Source organism: Apteryx mantelli, chromosome 20 (genome assembly GCF_036417845.1).
Source record: "Apteryx mantelli isolate bAptMan1 chromosome 20, bAptMan1.hap1, whole genome shotgun sequence".
NCBI classification, from domain to species: domain Eukaryota; kingdom Metazoa; phylum Chordata; class Aves; order Apterygiformes; family Apterygidae; genus Apteryx; species Apteryx mantelli.
In genome coordinates this window covers 11,854,704-11,877,170 of record NC_089997.1, presented here as the reverse complement: position 1 = coordinate 11,877,170, position 22,467 = coordinate 11,854,704, and the positions used below count along the sequence as shown (strand labels likewise).

Below are 22,467 nucleotides of genomic sequence, written 5' to 3'. Positions count from 1 at the left end.
TGCAGTTTGTGTTTGTGAAGTCACTTGTGTGTCAGTGCCTGATAGGCCAGTGCTAGTTGCATGGCTGCTGTTTGTGTTTGTGAGGTCACTTGTGTCTCAGTGCCTGATAGGCCAGTGCTAGTTGCATGGCTGCAGTTTGTGGTTGTGAGGTCACTTGTGTGTCAGTGCCTGATAGGCCAGTGCTGGTCATGTGGCTGCTATTTGTGTTTGTGAGGTCACTTGTGTGTCAGTGCCTGATAGGCCAGTGCTAGTTGCATGGCTGCAGTTTGTGGTTGTGAGGTCACTGGTGGCTCTGTGCCTGCTAGGCCAGTGCTAGTTGCATGGCTGCTGTTTGTGTTTGTGAGGTCACTTGTGGCTCAGTGCCTGATAGGCCAGTGCTAGTTGCATGGCTGCTGTTTGTGGTTGTGAGGTCAGTTGTGGCTCAGTGCCTGAAAGGCCAGTGCTAGGCCCATGGCTGCTGTTTGTGTTTGTGAGGTCACTTGTGCCTCAGTGCCTGATAGGCCAGTGCTGGTCATGTGGCTGCTGTTTGTGTTTGTGAGGTTACTTGTGGCTCAGTGCCTGATAGGCCAGTGCTAGTTGCATGGCTGCTGTTTGTGGTTGTGAGGTCACTGGTGGCTCTGTGCCTGATAGGCCAGTGCTAGTTGCATGGCTGCTGTTTGTGGTTGTGAGGTCCCTTGTGGCTCAGTGCCTGATAGGCCAGTGCTAGTTGCATGGCTGCTGTTTGTGGTTGTGAGGTCACTTGTGGCTGAGTGCCTGATAGGCCAGGGCTGGTGATGTGGGTGCAGTTTGTGGTTGTGAGGTCACTTGTGTGTCAGTGCCTGATAGGCCAGTGCTAGTTGCATGGCTGCAGTTTGTGGTTGTGAGGTCACTTGTGTCTCAGGTCCTGATAGGCCAGTGCTAGGCCCATGGCTGCTGTTTGTGGTTGTGAGGTCACTTGTGGCTCAGTGCCTGAGAGGCCGGTGCTGATCGTGTGGCTGCTGTTTGTGGTTGTGAGGTCACTTGTGGCTCAGTGCCTGATAGGCCAGTGCTAGTTGCATGGCTGCAGTTTGTGTTTGTGAGGTCACTTGTGGCTCAGTGCCTGATAGGCCAGTGCTATTTGCATGGCTGCTGTTTGTGGTTGTGAGGACACTTGTGGCTCCGTGCCTGATAGGCCAGTGCTGGTCATGTGGCTGCTGTTTGTGTTTGTGATGTCACTTGTGTCTCAGTGCCTGATAGGCCAGTGCTACGCCCATGGCTGCTGCTTGTGTTTGTGAGGTCACTTGTGTCTCAGTGCCTGATAGGCCAGTGCTAGGATGTGGCAGCTGTTTGTGGTTGTGAGATCACTTGTGGCTCAGTGCCTGATAGGCCAGTGCTAGGATGTGGCAACTGTTTGTGTTTGTGAGGTCACTTGTGGCTCAGTGCCTGATAGGCCAGTGCTAGGCCCATGGCTGCTGTTTCTGGTTTTGAGGTCAGTTGTGTCTCAGTGCCTGATAGGCCAGTGCTAGTTGCATGGCTGCAGTTTGTGTTTGTGAGGTCACTTGTGGCTCAGTGCCTGATAGGCCAGTGCTAGTTGCATGGCTGCAGTTTGTGTTTGTGAGGTCACTTGTGTGTCAGTGCCTGATAGGCCAGTGCTAGTTGCATGGCTGCTGTTTGTGTTTGTGAGGTCACTTGTGGCTCTGTGCCTGATAGGCCAGTGGTAGGCCCATGGCTGCTGTTTGTGGTTGTGAGGTCACTTGTGGCTCAGTGCCTGATAGGCCAGTGCTGGTCATGTGGCTGCTGTTTGTGTTTGTGAGGTCACTTGTGTGTCAGTGCCTGATAGGCCAGTGCTAGTTGCATGGCTGCTGTTTGTGGTTGTGAGGTCACTTGTGTGTCGGTACCTGATAGGCCAGTGCTAGGCCCATGGCTGCTGTTTGTGTTTGTGAGGTCACTTGTGGCTCAGTGCCTGATAGGCCATTGCTGGTCATGTGGCTGCTGTTTGTGTTTGTGAGGTCACTTGTGGCTCAGTGCCTGATAGGCCAGTGCTGGTCATGTGGCTGCTGTTTGTGTTTGTGATGTCACTTGTGGCTCTGTGCCTGATAGGCCAGTGCTAGTTGCATGGCTGCTGTTTGTGGTTGTGAGGTCCCTTGTGGCTCAGTGCCTGATAGGCCAGTGCTAGTTGCATGGCTGCTGTTTGTGTTTGTGATGTCACTTGTGTCTCAGTGCCTGATAGGCCAGTGCTAGTTGCATGGCTGCTGTTTGTGGTTGTGAGGTCACTTGTGTCTCAGTGCCTGATAGGCCAGTGCTAGGATGTGGCAGCTGTTTGTGTTTGTGAGGTCACTTGTGGCTCTGTGCCTGATAGGCCAGTGCTAGGCGCATAGCAGATATTTTCAGTTGTGAGGTTACTTGTGTCTCAGTGCCTGATAGGCCAGTTCTAGTTGCATGGCTGCTGTTTGTGTTTGTGAGGTCACTTGTGTCTCAGTGCCTGATAGGCCAGTGCTAGTTGCATGGCTGCTGCTTGTGGTTGTTAGGTCACTTGTGTCTCAGTGTCTGATAGGCCAGTGCTACGCCCATAGCAGATATTATAAGTTGTGAGGTCACTTGTAGCTCAGTGCCTGATAGGCCAGTGCTAGTTGCATGGCTGCTGTTTGTGTTTGTGAGGTCACTTGTGTCTCAGTACCTGATAGGCCAGTGCTAGTTGCATGGCTGCTGTTTGTGGTTGTGAGGTCACTGGTGGCTCTGTGCCTGATAGGCCATTGCTAGTTGCATGGCTGCAGTTTGTGGCTGTGATGTCACTTGTGTGTCGGTACCTGATAGGCCAGTGCTAGGCCCATGGCTGCTGTTTGTGTTTGTGAGGTCACTTGTGGCTCAGTGCCTGATAGGCCAGTGCTAGTTGCATGGCTGCAGTTTGTGGTTGTGATGTCACTTGTGGCTCAGTGCCTGCTAGGCCAGTGCTAGTTGCATGGCTGCTGTTTGTGTTTGTGAGGTCACTTGTGGCTCAGTGCCTGATAGGCCAGTGCTGGTCATGTGGCTGCTGTTTGTGTTTGTGAGGTCACTTGTGGCTCAGTGCCTGATAGGCCAGTGCTAGTTGCATGGCTGCTGTTTGTGGTTGTGAGGTCACTTGTGTGTCAGTGCCTGATAGGCCAGTGCTGGTCATGTGGCTGCTGTTTGTGTTTGTGAGGTCACTTGTGCCTCAGTGCCTGATAGGCCAGTGCTAGGATGTGGCAGCTGTTTGTGGTTGTGAGATCACTTGTGGCTCAGTGCCTGATAGGCCAGTGCTAGGATGTGGCAGCTGTTTGTGTTTGTGAGGTCACTTGTGGCTCAGTGCCTGATAGGCCAGTGCTAGGCCCATGGCTGCTGTTTCTGGTTTTGAGGTCAGTTGTGTCTCAGTGCCTGATAGGCCAGTGCTAGTTGCATGGCTGCAGTTTGTGTTTGTGAGGTCACTTGTGTCTCAGTGCCTGATAGGCCAGTGCTAGTTGCATGGCTGCTGTTTGTGTTTGTGAGGTCACTTGTGGCTCAGTGCCTGATAGGCCAGTGCTAGTTGCATGGCTGCTGTTTGTGGTTGTGAGGTCACTTGTGTGTCAGTGTCTGATAGGCCAGTGCTGGTCATGTGGCTGCTGCTTGTGGTTGTTAGGTCACTTGTGTCTCAGTGTCTGATAGGCCAGTGCTAAGCCCATAGCAGATATTATAAGTTGTGAGGTCACTTGTAGCTCAGTGCCTGATAGGCCAGTGCTGGTCATATGGCTGCTGTTTGTGGTTGTGAGGTCACTTGTGCGTCAGTGCCTGATAGGCCAGTGCTACGCCCATAGCAGATATTATAAGTTGTGAGGTCACTTGTAGCTCAGTGCCTGATAGGCCAGTGCTAGTTGCATGGCTGCAGTTTGTGTTTGTGAGGTCACTTGTGGCTCAGTGCCTGATAGGCCAGTGCTAGTTGCATGGCTGCTGCTTGTGGTTGTGATGTCACCTGTGTCTCAGTGCCTGATAGGCCAGTGCTAGGATGTGGCAGCTGTTTTTGTTTGTGATTTCACTTGTAGCTCAGTGCCTGATAGGCCAGTGCTAGGCCCATGGCTGCTCTTTGTGTTTGTGAGGTCAATTGTGCCTCCTTGGAGGACAGCTGTGGACAGCCAAGATCTTTTTGCCTTCACTTGGAAGGGACAACAATTAATTTGGACTGGAGTACCACAGGTATTACGGGGTCTCCAACTAGTTTTTCACGTATGCTTTAGAATGATCTTGTGGATATTGAGCTTCCATTACATTCAGTGTTAATTCAATATGTGTATGATTTGTTAATAGCGAGTAAAGATTACGAGACTTGTTTGAAAGACACTGTTTCTCTATGTAATGCTCTTGCAGAGAAAGGGCATCGAGCACCTCCATCCAAGCTCCAGCTGTGTCAACAAGAGTTAAAATATTTGGGGTTTATGTTGAAGGAAGGGCACAGATTAATTGATCCAGAATGGGTAACACCAATTCTTGATATGCCCCGTCCTATAACAAAAAAGCAATTTAGGGAATTTTTAGGAGCTGTAGGATTTTGCCAACCATGGATTCCTGGGTTGGGACAACTTAGCAAACCTTTAGCCCAGGCAACAAATAAGGAGGAGACAGAGCCTTTGGCCTGGAGTCCAGAAAAAGAGAAGGCTTTCATATCTGTAAAAAGGGCATTGGTCTCAGCCCCAGCTCTAGGACTACCAGATCAGAGTAAACCATTTGAATTATTCGTTCATGAACGACAGGGAGTAGCAAGTGGAGTACTCACCAAAAACTAGATCCTCACCGTAGGCCAGTGGCCTATTACTCCACCCAACTGGATGCGGTAACCAAAGGCACACCAGGATGCATCAAAGTGATAGCAGCTACAGTGACCCTTATTGAAAAAACACGACCTGTACTTTTGGGTCACCCAGTGACTGTGTATGTGCCACATGAAGTGGAACTGTTAATGAAACAACACGCTACTCAAGCACTATCCCCACAGAGAGCTCATCACTATGAACTAATAATATTACTCGCAGATAATGTGACCTTAAAGAGATGCAACATCTTAAATCCAGTGATACTATTACCTCCACCTGAAGATGGAGAGCCTCATCATTCCTGTGACCGGGTGGTTGTCAGTTGGAGCAAGCCCCAGGAGGATCTCCAAGATGAACCTTTGGGAAACCCAGACTTAGTTCTGTTTACAGATGGATCAATGGATCATCCTATTATTTGGACAGAAAACGCCATTCAGGCTGTGCTGTCACCAACCTCCTTGAGGTACTTGAGGCTAATCCCTTATGTCCGTCTGTAAGCACTCAAGGGGCAGAATTAATAGCATTAACCCAAACAGCAAAGATAGGTAAGCACCTGTGAGTAAATGTATATACCAACTCAAAATACGCATTTGGAGTATGTCATGCAACTGAGATGTTATGGAAAGAACAAGGATGTTTTACATCATCAGGAAAGAAAATAGCTAATGGAGAAGAAATACGTAATTTGCTAGAATTAGTCCAACTGCCCAGAGAAATTGCTGTAATACACTGCCCAGCCCATACTAAAGGCACTGGAGAAATTAGTAAAGGAAATGCTTTAGCTGATGCTGATGCCGCTGTGAAAGTGGCCACCTGACAACTTTTGAGGGACTGTATGGTTGCAATTCCAATGATGGACCAGAGCAAATGGCCAAATTTAATAGACCCCAAAACCATGTATGAAAAAGACTGCTTGGAGGAAGAGAAAAACCAATGGGAAAAGTGGGAAGCAAACCAAAATGATGATGGAATATGGACAGTTGGAGGAAAACCAATTCTATGAAAGAAATATGTAATTACTGTAGCTAGGTGGTTCCACGATAAAGCTCATGGGGGAACAGAGGCAGTAGCTAAGCAGGTACCAAAAAGTATGGGCAGCTCCAGGAATTTATGCTGCTGCGAAAAGGATAACCAAGAGCTGCCCGACCTGCCAAAAGTTCTCAAGCAGCAAAGCAAGCTCAGAGTTAGGGGGACGACCGTGGGCCTACTTCCCTTTTCAAAGGCTACAAATAGATTACGCGGATATGCCAGCTGCCAGTGGGTAAAAACATTTGTTAGGGATAGCAGATCAGTTATCAGGCTGGGTAGAGACTTTCCCAACAAGAAAGGCCGCTGCAGGAGTAGCAAAAGACTTACTAAAAGAAAACATACCCAGGTATGGGGTTCCAGAAGCCATTGATTCCAACAGGGGCACCCATTCTACAGCAAACATGATCAACCAATTATATAAATCACTGGGAATAGAGAAAAAACCTACATACCCCTTACCACCCACAGTCTTCAGGACAGGTAGAAAGAAAAAAATAGCAAAAGCATGCACACACACTAACCTAAAATGGCCTGAAGCCCTAAATTTAGTCCTATGGGATGTTCAAAATGCTCCGCAAGAACCCATAGGACCAACACCAGCAGAAATTCTCTTTGGGAGACATTTAGCCATACCAGGGACTTATATCCTGGCTAAGACCAGCCTGTTGGACGGAGATGAACAGCTAACCCAATATGTTCTAGGTATCCAAAAAAGGTTTGAAAATCTTAAAAAATATGCTCAATGGTATCAGTGCACACCACCTGAAATACAAGTGCACGATATACAACCTGGAGATGAAGTATTGGTAAAAGTATTCTTAGGAAAAACTAAGTTGGAACCAAAGTGGGAAGGACCCTACACTGTATTGTTAAGTTCTTATTTTGCTGTTAAAGTTTTAGGAAAAGAGAATTGGATTCACCACTCACATGTGAAACAAACTGCAGACCAAGAAGCGAGCACAGCAGGTGTCACTACAGAGCAATGAAGACAACCACACATGCTCCCTGGATGTGCCTAATATTGTTTCTAACCACAAGTTTGGGATGGATAAGTATACAATTAATAAGACGAGATAATTATGATACACAAAGGTATTCTGAAAACAATACCAAAGGAAACCAAATTTGGTTTAATTATTCAGGGCTAGGAGTGAGTGAATTCAGTTTAACCTTTTGTTGCATGTCAGCAAATTTACATGAAACAGTATTGACAGAAACTAAAAGCAAATGCTGTAAAAAAAAAAAAAAAAAAAAAAAAAAAAAAAACAGTGTAAAACTGACCAAAAGTGGTGTATATCTGTATCCACCAAGAGAGAAATAGAAGCCCAGGTCTCCTGTGTTAGCTCGGATCAGTCCAAACCGACCCCCCTGGATCAATCAAGAACTATTCCCTCGAGTAAAATGTCTCCCATAATAGTAAAGACAGGACCATATGTAATTAAAAATACAGGCCAGCAACGAGTGTTATTCAATCCGTCTTGGTCTCTTAAACGAGTAGAGCTATTGATGCAAATTAACATCTCTACAGTCAAACTGGCCTGTTCACCATTTCTAAGTACCTCCTATGCAGGATGGTCAGCACGGTTGCATAGGCGAACCCTCACCTCTCCCAAACGAACGAGGAGGGGTGTGACCAGTATCAGAGGGGCAGGATTAGGAGTTTTAAATAGTATAGATGCCGAAGTGCTCATGAATAAACTAAGTAGAGTGACAAGTGATTTGCACAAATTAGAACATCCATTGCATTCCTCTGTATTAGCATTAGGAACTAAGCAGTGGCTCTTATCTGATATATTACCTCAATGGGAAAGAATTAATGAAAGAGACCACCAGTTAATTGTAAATGCACTTGGTGTAGCCCAATATAATGTTTCTCTAGCTCTTAGTTGTATGCAAGCTCAGCTGCGGATGCAATCTGTGGTAGCAGCAATTATTAGAGAAGGCGAAGAGGGCACCTTACCCACTGAAATTTGAAAGGTAATTTGGGATAATGCAACTAAATTTGAAAAGGAATTGCACTCTTGGTGGTGTCTAGTCAATTTTACTTATGACCCCATCAACAATAAGGCTATAGCTTTTGTCTTAACAATACTCAATGCTTTGGTATACACCATATACCCAAACATTGTTCTGGAATTAAATCACAATGGAGCTATACTGAATCCACTAGAACACAGAATGTGGGCCCAATGCAGCAGAAAAAAATGGCAAACTGTTGATGTTAACGCATGCGTTGTATGGGAACAACAAAGATTTATTTGCGAGAGTAATACCATCAAAGCCCAAGACATTTGTCTTGATACTGAACAAAATGTTTGTCATTTTGAAATACACCCTGAAGAAACCCCTGAAACTGTACTTGTATATATTGGAAAAGGATGTGTTTGTATGAGAATCCTGTGTGATCTTATATTCGTAGATAACATTACTGTAAACACAAGTTATCACTCAAATATTTGTGTTTGTAGTTTTACTAAAATTATGGGATGTGACTTTAATTATTCAGCTCCTATTGTGCCTTATCAATTATTACAGTCTAATTATACCTTAAGTCAAGATTTATTGCCTACCCCCATCGGAATGAATCTTATATTGGTGAAGAAACTACTACAACATGATGACCTGTGTCAACTGCTAAAATGCATCCGAAACAACGGACAAAAAACTCTAATCACCGTTCATCATGATACAGAAGAGATACACCACATCTTGGAAAAAGTGAAGAAGGATGAAGAATATCATTGGTGGGAGACTCTTCTGGGATGGCCACCAACCACAACAGGGATCTATAATCACATGTTGCACCCAGTAGTGGTTGTGTGAAGTTTAACCACGTTATGCCTATTATTTACAATCATATTGCACATAAGCTTGTGGAGAGTGACAGTACGCCTCGAAAGGCTTCGAGAACTCTGCTTAACATATTAGCAGGGATGCTTAAAAAAAACAAAGGGAGGACTGTTAGAGAATATTGGACTGAAGCTGTCTAGAGTTGATCACTTAGCATAACTTGCTTAGCGTTAGTAGCTAAATTTGCTGAAGCCTGAGGCCGCAAGCTATGACCATTCAGCTAGATATGTTGAACTTTTAGCTAGTTAAGTAAAAGAAGGCCCCAAAGCAGGTTCAAGTCGGAGAGATAAGGGCAGGAGGGGGGACTGTAGAGAGAAACAAGCAGTTTAACGTTAATGAGCACCATCAGGGAGATGGACTTTAAGGTAGGACACAGAAGGAAGAAACAAAGGAACCACAAGACTGATTCTGGAGGACAAGATAAGGAAGTAGAAGAGCCAGACAACTTGCAAGAAAGAAGTAACCCCAAAGACTGGTTCTGAGGGACAAGATAAGGGAGTAAAAGAGCCATCGACACCTATGCAGAAGTGTGATAAGAAGTAAAGAACACACCTGGAAACTACGGAAAGGACCAGTCGGGAGCTGTAAGACCCCGAACTCTAATATTATGATTGGTTCAGAAGTATGGGGTGGATACTAGATTGGAAGGGTATAATTACCCAGGGATTTGTTCAAACGGGGTCCCTCTTTGGAGGCACCCAGCTCAAGCTCTAATTACCACACGTGTGTCATTAAAATTTATTTCGCTCTGATCTGACTTCAAACTTCTGTCTCAGCGGGAACCTAGGGTCAGACCCTGTTATGATGGCCGGCGAGCCTAATTGTCCATAACAGTAAGGCAGCAGTTGCCATTGTAATGTGACATATGTTTTTGCCCAAATCACAAAGCAGAGCTACTAGTTAACTTCTCATATGACTGAAGAAATGATGTCTTATTTTTGCACTGTTTAAAGCATCAGGAACACTTGGAGTAACCTTCCATCAACTAGACAGTTTTCTCAAACAGAACACCAAGCATCTGTCTGGAATCTGAAAATGCTTAGAAGAAAGAGAAGGAATGATGATCTATTATAAGAGTTAATGGATTTGTTTAGCAAAAGTGGAAAGCAGCCTTACTGAACACCATGGGTATGATATCTCTAAAGGTTGGTCACCAAAAGCTACCACTGTATTGTGATCGATGTTACATCCTGTGCTCATCCTGTTAATGATCCACGTATTGATCCCCACCTCTGCCCAAGCAGGGGCTCCATTCCCAGCCAGAGAGTGGGATGCTGACCTCCCCCCAGCTCCCTGCACTGCTCCCCCCCATGCCCCTTCCCCCTCCTGGGGTGACTGGAGCTGCCCCAGCCCAGGGCAGCTGGCCAGCACCAGGGCTGGGACAGGGCATGGGGGGACAGGGAGTGTGGGGGGGTTTCAGGGCAGGGTGAGCAGCCCTGCTCAGGGTTCCCTGCTTCCCAGAGAGCCTTTCCCCAGGTGAGTGTGTGCCTCTGCTGGCCTGGATGGTTGTTCCTTCACCCCTCCCCGGTTCCCCGCAGGGCCCCGGGCTGTCAGTGCTTCTCTGCAGCACGAGCAGGCTGTGGGGCCATGGGGTGACTCTGCGCTGGCCATGGCAGAGCCAGCTGGCCCAGCAGCATTGCACCCGACACCCCCCTCCCCAGGGTCTGTGGCTGTGGAAGATGCTCAAAGCAAACACGGTATTTCAAATGGCTCAGGAGGGGTTCAGGTGTGTCCTTGCACCCAGCCCATGGTTTGTAGGTGGATGACAAGAACCGCTCTGGAGTGTCCCTTCCCTGGGCCTGCTGAGTCCCTGCTGGCTCTGCTGAGCTTGCAGAGCCCTCACTCAGTGCATTCTTTGGTTTAGCCCTTTGCTTTGGGTGACCGCACTTGCTTTTGTGAGTCTCCACTCACTGCCCATTCCAGGCACACGCTGACCCTGGGGATGCCCTGTGCTCCCCTGGTGACTCCATATTCCCTTCCAGAAGAACCGGCATCTGTCACCAGCCCTGTAATATGTGAGACAGTCCCCGGCAGATACCACTCACCCTCTCCAGGGGTACTCGGCACCCACAAGTGAGGGCAGAATCCTGCCCTCATTTCCTAACACATCACCCTATGAGCACGTCCCCCTCAGCCCATAGAGAACTCTTGTGCAGCAAAAGGCCTTTTTGGGTGCAACTCCCTCAGTGCATTCTTGGCACCAGCTTTGGCCAACCTTCAGGCAGTGTCCTGAGGAAATCCCCTTTTATTACAGAGATGCTACCTGGGAGGCCAGCTCTGATGCCGTGGTAGACAGATGAACAGAAGGCCTCTGGGTCAGACGGATGGACTTGGTGCCTCTGGAGATGAATTCCAGCAGTTGTGTACAAACATGAGTGTCACAGATAGAACGCCCAAAGCACACGAGTTGCCCGAGATAGATTGCATATTGCTTGTGACTAGAGATGGGCAGCTTCTTGCTGCTGAAATAGTACTAGCTGAATCAGTTTCTTCAATGCCTCCTTGAGCTCCTTATTCCTCATGCTGTAGATGAGGGGATTCACTGCTGGAGGCACCACTGCATACAGGACAGCCACTAACAAATCCAGAGCTGGGGAGGAAATGGAGGAAGGCTTCAGGTAGGCAAAAATGCCAGTGCTTACAAGCAAGCAGACCACGGCCAGATGAGGGAGGCACATGGAAAAGGCTTTGTGCCTGCCCTGCTCAGAGGGGATCCTCAGCACAGCACAATGAAAATGAAACATCCAAAAGCTAAACAAATACCAACCACAATAAGCCCAGCTTCCCTGAGGTAGGATTCTGAGCAGGACAGCTTGAGGATGTGGGGAATTTCACAGAAGAACTGCTCCATGACATTGCCTTGGCAGAGTGGTAGTGAAAACGTGTTTCCAGTGTGCAGGGCAGCATAGAGAAAAGCAGTGCCCCAGGCAGCTGCTGCCATTTTGACACAAGCTCTGCTACCCATGAGAGTCCCATAGTGCAGTGGTCTGCAGATGGCAACAAAGCGGTCATAGGCCATGACAGTGAGAAGAGAATACTCTGCTGTCAACAAGAAGAGAAACAGAAAGACCTGGGCAGCACATCCTGAGTAGGAAATGGCCCTGGTGTTCCAGAGGGAATTGGCCATGGATTTGGGGACAGTGGTGGAGATGGAGCCAAGGTCGAGTATGGAGAGGTTAAGGAGGAAGAAGTACATGGGGGTGTGGAGGCGGTGGTCGCAGGCTATGGCTGTGATGATGAGGCCATTGCTCAGTAGTGCAGCCAGGTAGATGCCCAGGAAGAGTGAGAAGTGCAAGAGCTGCAGCTCCCGCGTGTCTGCAAATGCCAGGAGGAGAAACTCATTTGGGGAGCTGCTGTTGAACATTTGCTCCCCCTGGGCATGGGGGTCTGTCTGAGGAGGAAAAGACAGTGCCAAGTTAGAGCAGACTTCTCTGAGCCAAACCCTTCCATTTCTCATAGTACCCCCCCCACACACACACACATTTCCTCTGTCCTTCACCTTCTTTCAGAATCCTTGCTTGAGCTCTGTTTGTGCTGGCTGTGTGTGCCACGCTGACCAGGTACCTCTGCCTGTGGTCTCCAGAAGAGCCCATTCTGCTCTGTCGGGGGTGTAAATGGAGGTATCAAAGAGTCCCAGATATTCGGTGGGATACCTGGAGATTGATGCCATGAGCTCGGCAGAGGGAACTTGGTGCAATGACCCAGTGGGACTATTCTCTATTTGCCATAATGAGAGCTGAATACAGCACTCATGCCAGCTGTCTCGGAAAGAGAAGACCCTTGTGAGGGCTTCATCTCCCCCAGCCTCGCCCTCTTGAACAGAGGTGTCTGTAGCTGAACCAGTCACACCGTCGCCCACTCTAGCAAGGGAGAGAAGCAGCCAAGTGAAGGCAGGGAGTGACCTCACACTTTCTAGACATCTCTGTTCCAATGAGATAGACTCTGTCCTCACGTCAACTTACCATCTGCACCCTTCCTCCAGGCACTGCAGTGGGAATGGGAAGTGACTAGCTCTGATGTGCACATCCTGCAGCAGATTACGTTCACTCCTTATGTGAAAGGGCTGCTCAATATTTTGAAACCCATTTTCTCCAGAAAATGATCTTCAGTGGAGGGGTCAGCTTATATATTTATTTAGTTTTTAGGTGCCTCCATCTTACTGTGGGAGCATTCTCTGATGGGGTAGAAATCTTTGGCATTTCAGTTGCTCTCAGCATGAGCACTTGTGCATGCCAAGAGGAAATAAAGAGCTTGCTGTGACTTTGTACGGAGTCGCAGGATCTGGTCTGTCATTAAGTTTTTCCCCTCGCTGTGCTGCACTTGCACCTCCCTCAGCTAAAGGACAATCACACTCACAGGTTCCTCTGAGAAAGAAAGTGGACTGAGCTGAGAGTGTAGGAGTTCAGTTTCACAGTGAAGATTTCCAAATTCTTCTCTCTCAGCCCAGAGATGGAGAGAGTGGAGTGTGCCAGGGTATCTGATGACTCACGTGACCAGACTCTCACATATCACATAAATGCTACAGGGAAGCTGTGTTCTGCTGGAGAGCAGCTTCCAAGTTGGCAGGACACCCCAGAGAAACAGTCAAGGGTCCAAAGGTGGACTTTCCTTAAAGGAGAGTCAGCTGATTACCCAACCTGATGAAATGCATTGCCAGGAGCCTCACGGGTTGGAAAGGGACTGGTGCTTCTCACTGCCATGAAGACCACACCATGCAGGACACACAGGGTCGGTGTCTTAACTGCAGCTGAGCACTCCCATCATTTTGAGAGATCAAAAGGTCTGAGAGAAACCACAGCAAGTCCCTTCATCTCCACCTCAGCCTACAGACAGCATCAGCATCACCTTCTCTGGCCTCATGAGGGTTTGTCTGACCTGCTCCTTAGGACCTGCAAGCACAGAGATGCCCCTGGACAGTGCCCTGCCTGTGGGAGCTTTCTGTAGGGCAGAACCAAGTGCACAGAGCATGGGATGGGGTCTGTAAGCACCAACCAGGAAAAGGCATTGGGACAGAGAAACAGCTCCCAGCAGGGACAGCTCCAGGCATCAGAGCTGGGCAGGGAATGAGAGGGAACTGCTTCTAGAAACATCATGGGAGGATGGATTTGGGCAAGTCATGGTCAGGTCCTGCAATGCCCACACCTTCCCCAGTGTGCTCACTTCTGCCCTGCAGAAACCTCCGAGCAGCAGGGCACTGTCCAGGAGCATTCCCATTTTTGGAGGTGCTAAGGAGCAGGGCAGATAAACACTAATGAGACCAGCAAAGGGGAAGTTGGTGCTGTCTACAGACTAAGGGATGCGTGCATGGACTTTCAGAAGTACCTAGCAGACCCATTGACTGCTCATTGAAACTGTCAAGGAGTTTCAGTCCTTTGTTCAAAGCTGACAGCTCCATTTTCATTTTCCCCTTGCCAGGTGGCAGGACAGTTAAAGCACCATCTCAGGAAACTGGCTTCTCTTTCAGGAAATCCCTGCCTTCACCTTCCTCTTGAAAAGTCCCCTCTGAAATGTCCTGTGCATGAGCTAGAGCTGCAAGCAGCCCTGCCCATGCAGAACCCTCTCAACAGGAGAATGAACTTGCTCTGCTGAGGTCGATCATCCCTGCAGCACCTTGGGGAGTTCCCCAGGCAGGCTGAGTGCTGTGCTCTGCTGTGCAGGCAGCAGAGTCACTGCCCCAGGCACACAGCACCCTGGGGTGCAGGGACACTGCTCTCAATTACAGCCCATGCAGACCTGGGTGCACTCCCTGCCTTCACACCCCTGCAGCATCCAGGCAAGAAGGCAGCAGGATGCGCTGTCCCTGTGATGGTGTGGCTGGGAAACCCTGCTTTAGAAGCACCTCCTCCTCCTCTGCACTCAAGAAGACAGCATCCTAAAGAACCTAGTAGTCATGGGATGGGATGGGTTTAGAAGACCCCTCCAGGAACTCCAGTAGTATTGCTCTACAGCCAGAGACTTACTGTGTCAGGGGCTGTGAAGATTTGTTCCTCTGTGAGCTCTCCTCTCTCCTCCCACTCCACACTGCCTTTCGCTTCTCTCTGTCTTGTCTCATCTCACATCAGCAAGAGCAGGCAGTGCCTGGAGCCCTACTGCTCTTTGCAGAGGAGATGCTCTTGCACAGAGCTGTCTCTCGGCAGTGCTGACCGGTTGCCATGAGCTCCCTCTGTCCCAGCAGACTGGCCCCACTCGGGAACAGTGGCCTAGCTGAAGGTGTGACTTCATTTCTCCTTTGCACTCCCTCCTCTTGGGAAATGTTCACTGAGGTAGACTAAAATAATCACTGATGGTCTCTCTCTAAACAGTGAAGAGACACTGATTCCAGCATTGTAATTTGTCTCATCAGAGGATGGTTATCTACAAGAGGTGGAAACATCCCACTCTGGAAGACCCAATTCCCATCTCTCAACAAGGCAGGACACAGACAGGGACGAGAAGAGAATTCATTTACCCATGGTTCAGGTGTTAATTCAGATGAGTCAATCTGGACATCTCATGCCAGGTTAGAAATCCCTGGGATGGAGTGGGATTCAGATCCCTCCCCTGAATTCCACAAACACACAGGAGGTGGGATTGCCCTTGCCAAAGCTGAAGGGTGCCCAACAGACATGTCTGCATGTGAGTGCCTTGTCTAAGCTCCCATTGTAATCAGTGGAGATGGAGGATGGGAGTCAGTTGCTCACACACAAACACCTGGTGACATTTGAAGAGACAGAGGTGATGCAAGGCATGTGCCAGTGTCTGCTTGCTCTGATGGAGCAACTAGGAGACCTGCCTCCTTCTAGAGCATGAGGTTGGGGCCAGGTGGGGGATTTTCTTGGCCATCTGAAATGACACTCCATGCCTACCACTGCTCCTAGAGCTCCACTCACTAGGGAGCTGAGACTCATGCACATCTCTATGTTGCAAACATTTAATGTAATTCAGTGCAGACCCTTGATTTAATGACATAAAAATCGGCCATAGGCAGGGCCATGTCAGATGCCTGGGGTGTCCATCACAAGCACAAGTCTCTAGCAGATCCAGCATGGGACCTACAGGAAAGCCATGTCCTTTTGGAGTGGTTGCTGGGCAAGTGCCCCAGGGCCTCTCCGGTTTCCTACCTGTGCCCAAATAACTGAATGCCACCATCTCAGCTGAGCACTTTTTGTCACTAGGTTGGTTGAGGCCTGCAGTTTCTGAAATTCTTGCCAGGATCTCCAGCCAGGATGCTAACTCAACCCCCACATTCAGCTGAGCACGTAAAACTAACCTCACCACCATCATCCAAGCCACGTGCCTGCTGCTGGTCTATGAGCTGCTAAGGCAGGAGTGACCTCACATGCACATGTCCCAGCCATGAGGCTGCTGCTAGCCTATCAGAGGCTGAGTCAGAAGTGACCTCCCAAGCAAGAACACAAGCCTTGTCCATCAGAGAAGAGGAAAGGCCATCAGCAGCCATGTGGGCTTGCTAGATGATTGTAAGGTCCCCTCTATCCGAGCAGCTGATAAGCCAGCACTTGGCTAATGCTTGGGGCAATTGTTTGTGAGGTCACTTCTGCCTGAGGACCTGATAGGCCTCCAAGCAGCACAGAGCTAGGATGTTGATTGTGAGGTCATTCAGAACTGAGCAGCTGATAGGCCAGAAACAGTTACATGGCTTGGATGGTGACTGTGAGGTCACCTCTGTCTCAGCCTCTCATAGGCCAGCAGCAGGCCCATGGCTCAGGTGATGATTGTGAGGTCATTGCTGCATGAATACCTGACTGGATGGAAGCCAAGACCATGCTGAGGTCATTTCCATAAGGGCAGGTGAAAGACCAGCAGCAGGCCCATTGGCTTGGTGGGTGATTATGAGGTCAGTTGTGTCTGATCAGCTGATAGGCCACCAGGAAGCTGATGGCTGGGGACATTTTTATGAGATTAGTTCTTTCTCAGAAGCTCATAGGACAGGAGGAGGCATATAGCCATGAAGTTGCCTGTGAGGTCACTTCTGTCTCTACAGTTGATGGACCGTGAACAGGCACATGGGTGGGAAAGTGGCTGTGAGGTCACTTCTATGGGTGAAGCTGACAGGCCAGCACTTGATTCCTGTCTGGGGTAACAGGTTGTGAGGTCCTGTGTGCCTGAGAACCTGACAGGCCACCAACAGGCACAGGGCTTGGATGTGGGTTTTGTGGTCACTCCTGTCTCTGGTGAGTGCCACTCGCTCTGTACAGAGTGAGGAGTGGCATGGAGAGCCCTGGGCCGTGAGTGGTTTTGGGCCACTGGACTCTGTGCGAGATGGGGAAGTATATTTTTTAATGGTGCAGGCTTGATAATACCAGAGGTATTTAGAAAATGTCAATAAAAAATGAAAGAAGAGAGAAATTAAGAAAATGATCTAAAGGGAAGAAATGTTTTGTTACACTTTCCAGCTTTTAAATTTTTTGTGTTCTTATTGTCTTTCTTTGCTTTGTTGTCTTTTTTTGTTTAATATCACGGTCTTTTTTTTTTTTCTTGAAAAGGAAAGCGATTTCCAGCATTGGGGTGGGATGCAGTCACAGGGTCACCAACAGCTGGTGCCACTGAAGGTACCCTGGTCCCCTCTGCCCAGCCTCCATCTGCAGCTCCAAGGGGCTCTGGTCTCCCGCAGGTCCCCTGTGAGAGCTGCCATGCCCAGGCAGGTACCTCAGGTACACCAGGACCTCTCCAAGTGCCTCTGGATGCTTGTGGTTAGAATAGAGCTCTGCCTGAAAAGGTGAAGAAGAGTTTTCAACATTTAAAAAATATGAACACACTTTCACCAGCTAAAAGGACTGACTAATTTTAAAGTTCACTTTTCCCATGATAAAATAGTGGAAATGTTCAGGCAGGGTGTGAATCTCAGGAGAAGAAATACTAATCTTCCCCTGAACTTGTGTTACCACCGTTCTGCCTGTTATGCTGTGGATATAGTCTCAGTGATTTATCACATATTTTCACATATCCTGATTAAACTGATCATTTCTAAAGGCATCTTTGCATCAGACGAACTGGACATATCTTACTCTTTATCCATCCTCATCTTTCAGGAGCCTCATTGTCTCTTTGTCCAACTCCTCAGTTCTGTTTCTATCTATCCTTTCCTAGCTATCTGTCAAAAAACACTTCAAGGAGGGTTATTCCTTGTGGAAAGTGGATCTCACTGGAGATAGCTTGGACTTAACATACGGTTGAGGAGTATATTTGACTTTTTATTAAACTGTATCGTATTCTATTTTTGCTTGTTTGCAATTAAGAAAAATCCTCCTGTGTCTGCAAGTAGTCCTCTAAGGAAAGCAGGTGGGAATTGGTGCATAGGAGCTGTAACATTCAGCTACAGACTCAAGTGGAAAAAGGTTAAGTTTTAACAAGAGTCATGCAAGTCCCCAGTGGCTGATGAGGGAAATGGCAGGGTTGGGGAGGTGAGGAGGAAGGTTGTCCATAAAGGTCTCCTATTGAGAATACTGCTTTTCCTACATGTCTGGACTTCATTAGGAGACCCTCTGGGTCAGTATGAATTGGAGAATGTGGATATCGCTTATTTTGTAAGCTGAAAAAACTTAAGAAGCAGAAATCCTTTCTTTTTCAGGTGCTCCCCATCTTACTCTTTTCAATTCACTCCTGAATCCTCTCCAATTAGCCCTACGAGAATTGAAGAACTGAAGAAAATTAGGGGGAGAGAAATGGCTCCTTAGAGGTTTTTGCATTTTAATGGCCCCTTGAGTGTATTTGGTGCTGAGTCCATGAACCTCAGATACTGAGAGGAGATTGAACAAACTACTCAAGACGTTAAAGTCAGAAGTAAACCCCAAAATTTCTCAGAGTTTTAATGGGTCCCACTGAGGGACATTACTGACAAAGCCTCTCTGGGGGCTGATGAGAGCAGAAAGTTGGAGGCCCTGACTGCAGGTAGGCAAAGACAATGCGCAGGTGGCTCTGATGCCAAGAAAGCCTTCATGTGTTTTATCAAGCAGAATGGCCAGGCACTGATAGCCAGCCCCTGAGTAGGGTGATCCTTTCCCTCACGCTTTGCTCAGGGCTCTTCCTGGGGGCAGTGTGAGGGTGGGGGTGTGCAACGCCGAGTACAGGACAATACCGCACCTCTTGGGCTCGTTGGGGACAAGGAGGCAGCAAGACTACAGTCCCATAGGGAAACAGTGTCTTCTCAGAGGCCTTTGTGGCCGAGACACCATCCATAGCCAAGAGGACAAAGACCTCATTTTGTTGGGAGGTTGATTTTCCTTGAAACACAAAGCCAGGGGATGATCACAGACTCCCTCTGGGTGAACTGTAGCACCACAGCTCTACCCTTCAAGTGACATTTCCTTTTCCTGAAGTCACATCTGAAACCCACGAGCTGCAGTTTGTGGCTGTTTCCCCTTCTCATGCTGTTTCTCACTACCAAGAAAAGCTCCACCAGCTCTGAAACCACCCTTCAAGCACTCACAGGTTACTACTCTACTGCCCTTCACCTCCACTTCAGCAGAATAAAGAAGCCCAGCTCCCTCAACCTCTCCTCATAGATGGGGTTATTCCCCCCCCCCCTCCAGGCACAGGACTTGACACTTGTCTTGCAAAGCTTCATGAGATGTCTGTTGCCCAAATCAGCCAAGTTTCTCAAGGGCCTTCTGGACTGAAGCACCTCTGTGTCCAAAAGAAAACAAAACAAAACAGTGCCAATGGGGAAAGAGTAAGCAGGGGGGGGCTGACTGTATGGGAGGGGATCAGGATGGTAAAAGAGACAAACTTAAAGGAGGGGAAAAAAAAAAAAAAAGGGAAATTAAAAGTGAAGCAAAGGGTTGATCAGGGCTGTGTTGGGGATTCCTGCCAAGAAGCTCTGCATCTGAACCATTCTGAATGTAGGAGGAAAAGAAAGCAGACCTACTTCCACTGTCAAAGGGAACCTGCTTGCTTCCCCGACATCCATAAGTGAAGAGCCAGAGGGGGAAGAATCATGTACTCCTTCAGGATGGAAGAGACCTCAGGAGATTCCTAGCCCAATCTCTTTGCTCACAGCAGGGTCAGCTCTGTGGTCAGACCATGTTGCTCTGGACTTGATCCAGTCTGGTCTTGGAAACCTCCAAGGGAGGAGACCGCACAGCCTCTCTGGGCAACCAGTTCCAGTGCTTGGCCATCCTTTAGTGGAAAAGCTTTCCCTCATCTCCTGCATCAATGTCTCTTCTTTCAGCTTGTGCCCATTGTCTCTTGTCCTCCCACCATGCATCAGGATGAAGAGCCTGCCTCCATCTTCCTGATGACCTCCTCATAGCTATTGGAAGGCTGCTGTGAGATCCCTCCAAAGCCATCTCTTCTCCAGGTTAAAAAAGTCCCATGTCCTCAAAGAGCATGTGCCCCAGCACCCTGAGTATCTTGAGGGCCCTCCACCAAACCCACCACCAGTTACCAACCTCTTTCTTCTTCTGGGGACCCAAAACTGGATGCAGTATTTTCTACACAGTCTAATGAATACTGACTAGAGGGGGATCATCATTTCCCTCGACTTCCTGGCTGTGCTCCTGGTCCTACAGCCCTGGATGCTTAAGGCCTTCTTTGCTGCCAGGGAACTTTCCTGGCTCATATTTTGCCTTCTGACCGCCAGGGCCCTCAGGACTTTTGCTGCAGTGCTGCTCCCCAGGCACACAGGCCCCAGCCTGTGACACTACGGAGTGTTGGCCTATCCCACGTGCAAGACCTGGCATTTGTCCCTGTTGAACTTTGCGATGTTTCTGACAGCCCATTCCTCCTGCCTGTCTCCGTCCCTCTGAATGGCAGCCCTCAAGCATATCACTGGACCCTCCCCTCCCATCTGGCGTCATCTACAAGCATGATGAGTGTTGCCTCCTCCATGTCACTAAGCAAGATGATGAACAGGACAGGTTGCTGGAGAGATCAGTGGTGCTCCACTGCTCCCTGACCTCCAGAAAGAGTACTACCCATTCACCACTGCCCTCTGAGCCTCATTATCCAAGCAGCTTTCTACCCATCTGGTTGTCTACCCTCTAGACTTCAACATTCTAACTTGCATACAAGAATGCTGTTGAAGACAGTGTCAAACAACATGCTAAAGTCCAGATAAAAGACATTTACTCTTCTCCATCCACAAATAAAGTTATTTAATCATAGAAGGCAATCATATTTGTGAGGCACAATTTACCCTGGGTAAATCCATGCTGACTGTTCTCTGTCACCTTCTTCTCCTTCATGTGGCCAGAAATGCGATCCAAGAGAATTTGCTCTATGACACACTCCTCACCAAAGTGGGCTGAACTGCCTGCAGCTCCCAAGTTGTCCTGTTGGCCTTTTTTGAAGATGGATGTAACATTTGCCTTTTTCCAGTCATTGGGACCTTGCCCAGCCTCCAAAACCTTTCAAAGATGATAGCGAGTGGCCTTGCTATGACAGTGGCCAGCTCTGTCAGTGTCCTCAGATGCAGCCCATCCAGTGCCATAGCCTTGTATGGGTCAAGTTCTCACAAGTAATCCCTCACCCAACCCTCATCCTTTGCTGGTTGTTTTTCTCCTCAGGAGTCCTGACTCCAGGCACAACAGCCTGGGAGACCTTGTTGGTGAAAACTGAAGCTAACAAGGTGTGGAGTTCCTCAGACCTATCTGCATCTGCTGTTACAAGAGTCCCTGCCCCATTCAGCAGTGAGCCCACCTTCTCCTTTTTCTTCTTACTGAAGCAGTAGCAGCTCATTCTCATGCCCTTGACATCCCCTGCAAGTGTGAATCCCAGGGGAGCTTTGTCTTCCATAACACCGTGTCAACATTGCCAGACAATATTTCTAAATTCCTCCTTTGCAGCCTCTCCTTCCTTCCCACTCCCATACGCTGCCTTATTGCCCTGGAGCTCAGGCATGAGTTCCCTGTTTTACCAGTTTTACTGAGCATTGATATGAACCGTTCTTGTGCTGTACTCTGCTGCTGTACTCTGCTGCTGTCCTTCCACACTCCCTTCAAGATCTGGGACTTCACTATTTCATGGTCACTGTAGGCAAGGTGGACGCTGACCATCCCACTTCTGATCAGTTCCTCCTTGTTTGTAATTTCCAGGTCCAGGAAAGCATCACCCTTAGTGGCCCATCATGCAGCTGTGCTAAGAAGTTGTCGCTGACACCTTCCAGAAACCTCTTGGACTGCTGCTGTTTGCCCTTCCAGTGAATGTCAGGGAGATTAAGGTCTCCCTGAGCCTGTGATGCACAGACTTCCTCAGGTTGCTTAAAGGAGACTGTGTCCATCTCCCCACCCTGATCAGGTGGTCTGTAACTCCAGTCACAGTGTCGCCCTTCCTCTCATGCTCACCCACAAGCTCTCACCCAGCCCCTTTTCCATTCCAGGGAAGAGCTCCATACATCTGAGCTGCCACACAAAGGGCATCCTCCCTCATCATCTTCTCTGATGGTCTCTCCTGAAGAGCTTGTACTGTGCTCTTGCAGCCCTCCAGGCATGTGAGCAGTCCTACCACATCTCAGTTACCCCAACCATGTGGCAGTTCTGTGACAGCTTGTGCATCTCTATCTGCTCCTGTCTGTGCCCCAGGCTGCATGCATTTGTGTGTATTTGTGCTGCAGAGCCTCAGCTGTGGCACAGTGTACAGGTTGGTCTGCGTGCACCATGTAACCAAGAGCCAAGGATACTGTGTGTGCAATGGCCCCACTTCACAGCAGAGACATGTTGTCACAGATAGCAGGTGGCAATGTAATGGTGAAACGAGAGTTGCAAATCCTGCAATGCCTGAGGCCAGAGGAAAACAGAGCTGGGCTGTGCAGAAATGACAGGATGGGTTTTCTGCCCAAGCTGACTTTGTAGCTCCACAGGGCCTGTGACAGAAGTGAACCGATCTCCAAGAAGGACAA

The 22,467-nt window shown here is 48.6% G+C and overlaps 1 protein-coding gene across 1 annotated transcript in view; it reads right to left on the bottom strand.

Annotated features, from left to right (window-relative positions):
• Window positions 1–8,671: 8,671 nt before the first annotated feature.
• The window catches only part of LOC136993818 (uncharacterized), a 487,107-nt gene continuing 473,311 nt past the window's right edge, over window positions 8,672–22,467 (bottom strand). The window contains exon 2 of the mRNA XM_067308764.1: window positions 8,672–8,695. The gene's annotated coding sequence lies outside the window, so the exon portion shown is untranslated. The remainder of the gene's footprint in view (window positions 8,696–22,467) is intronic.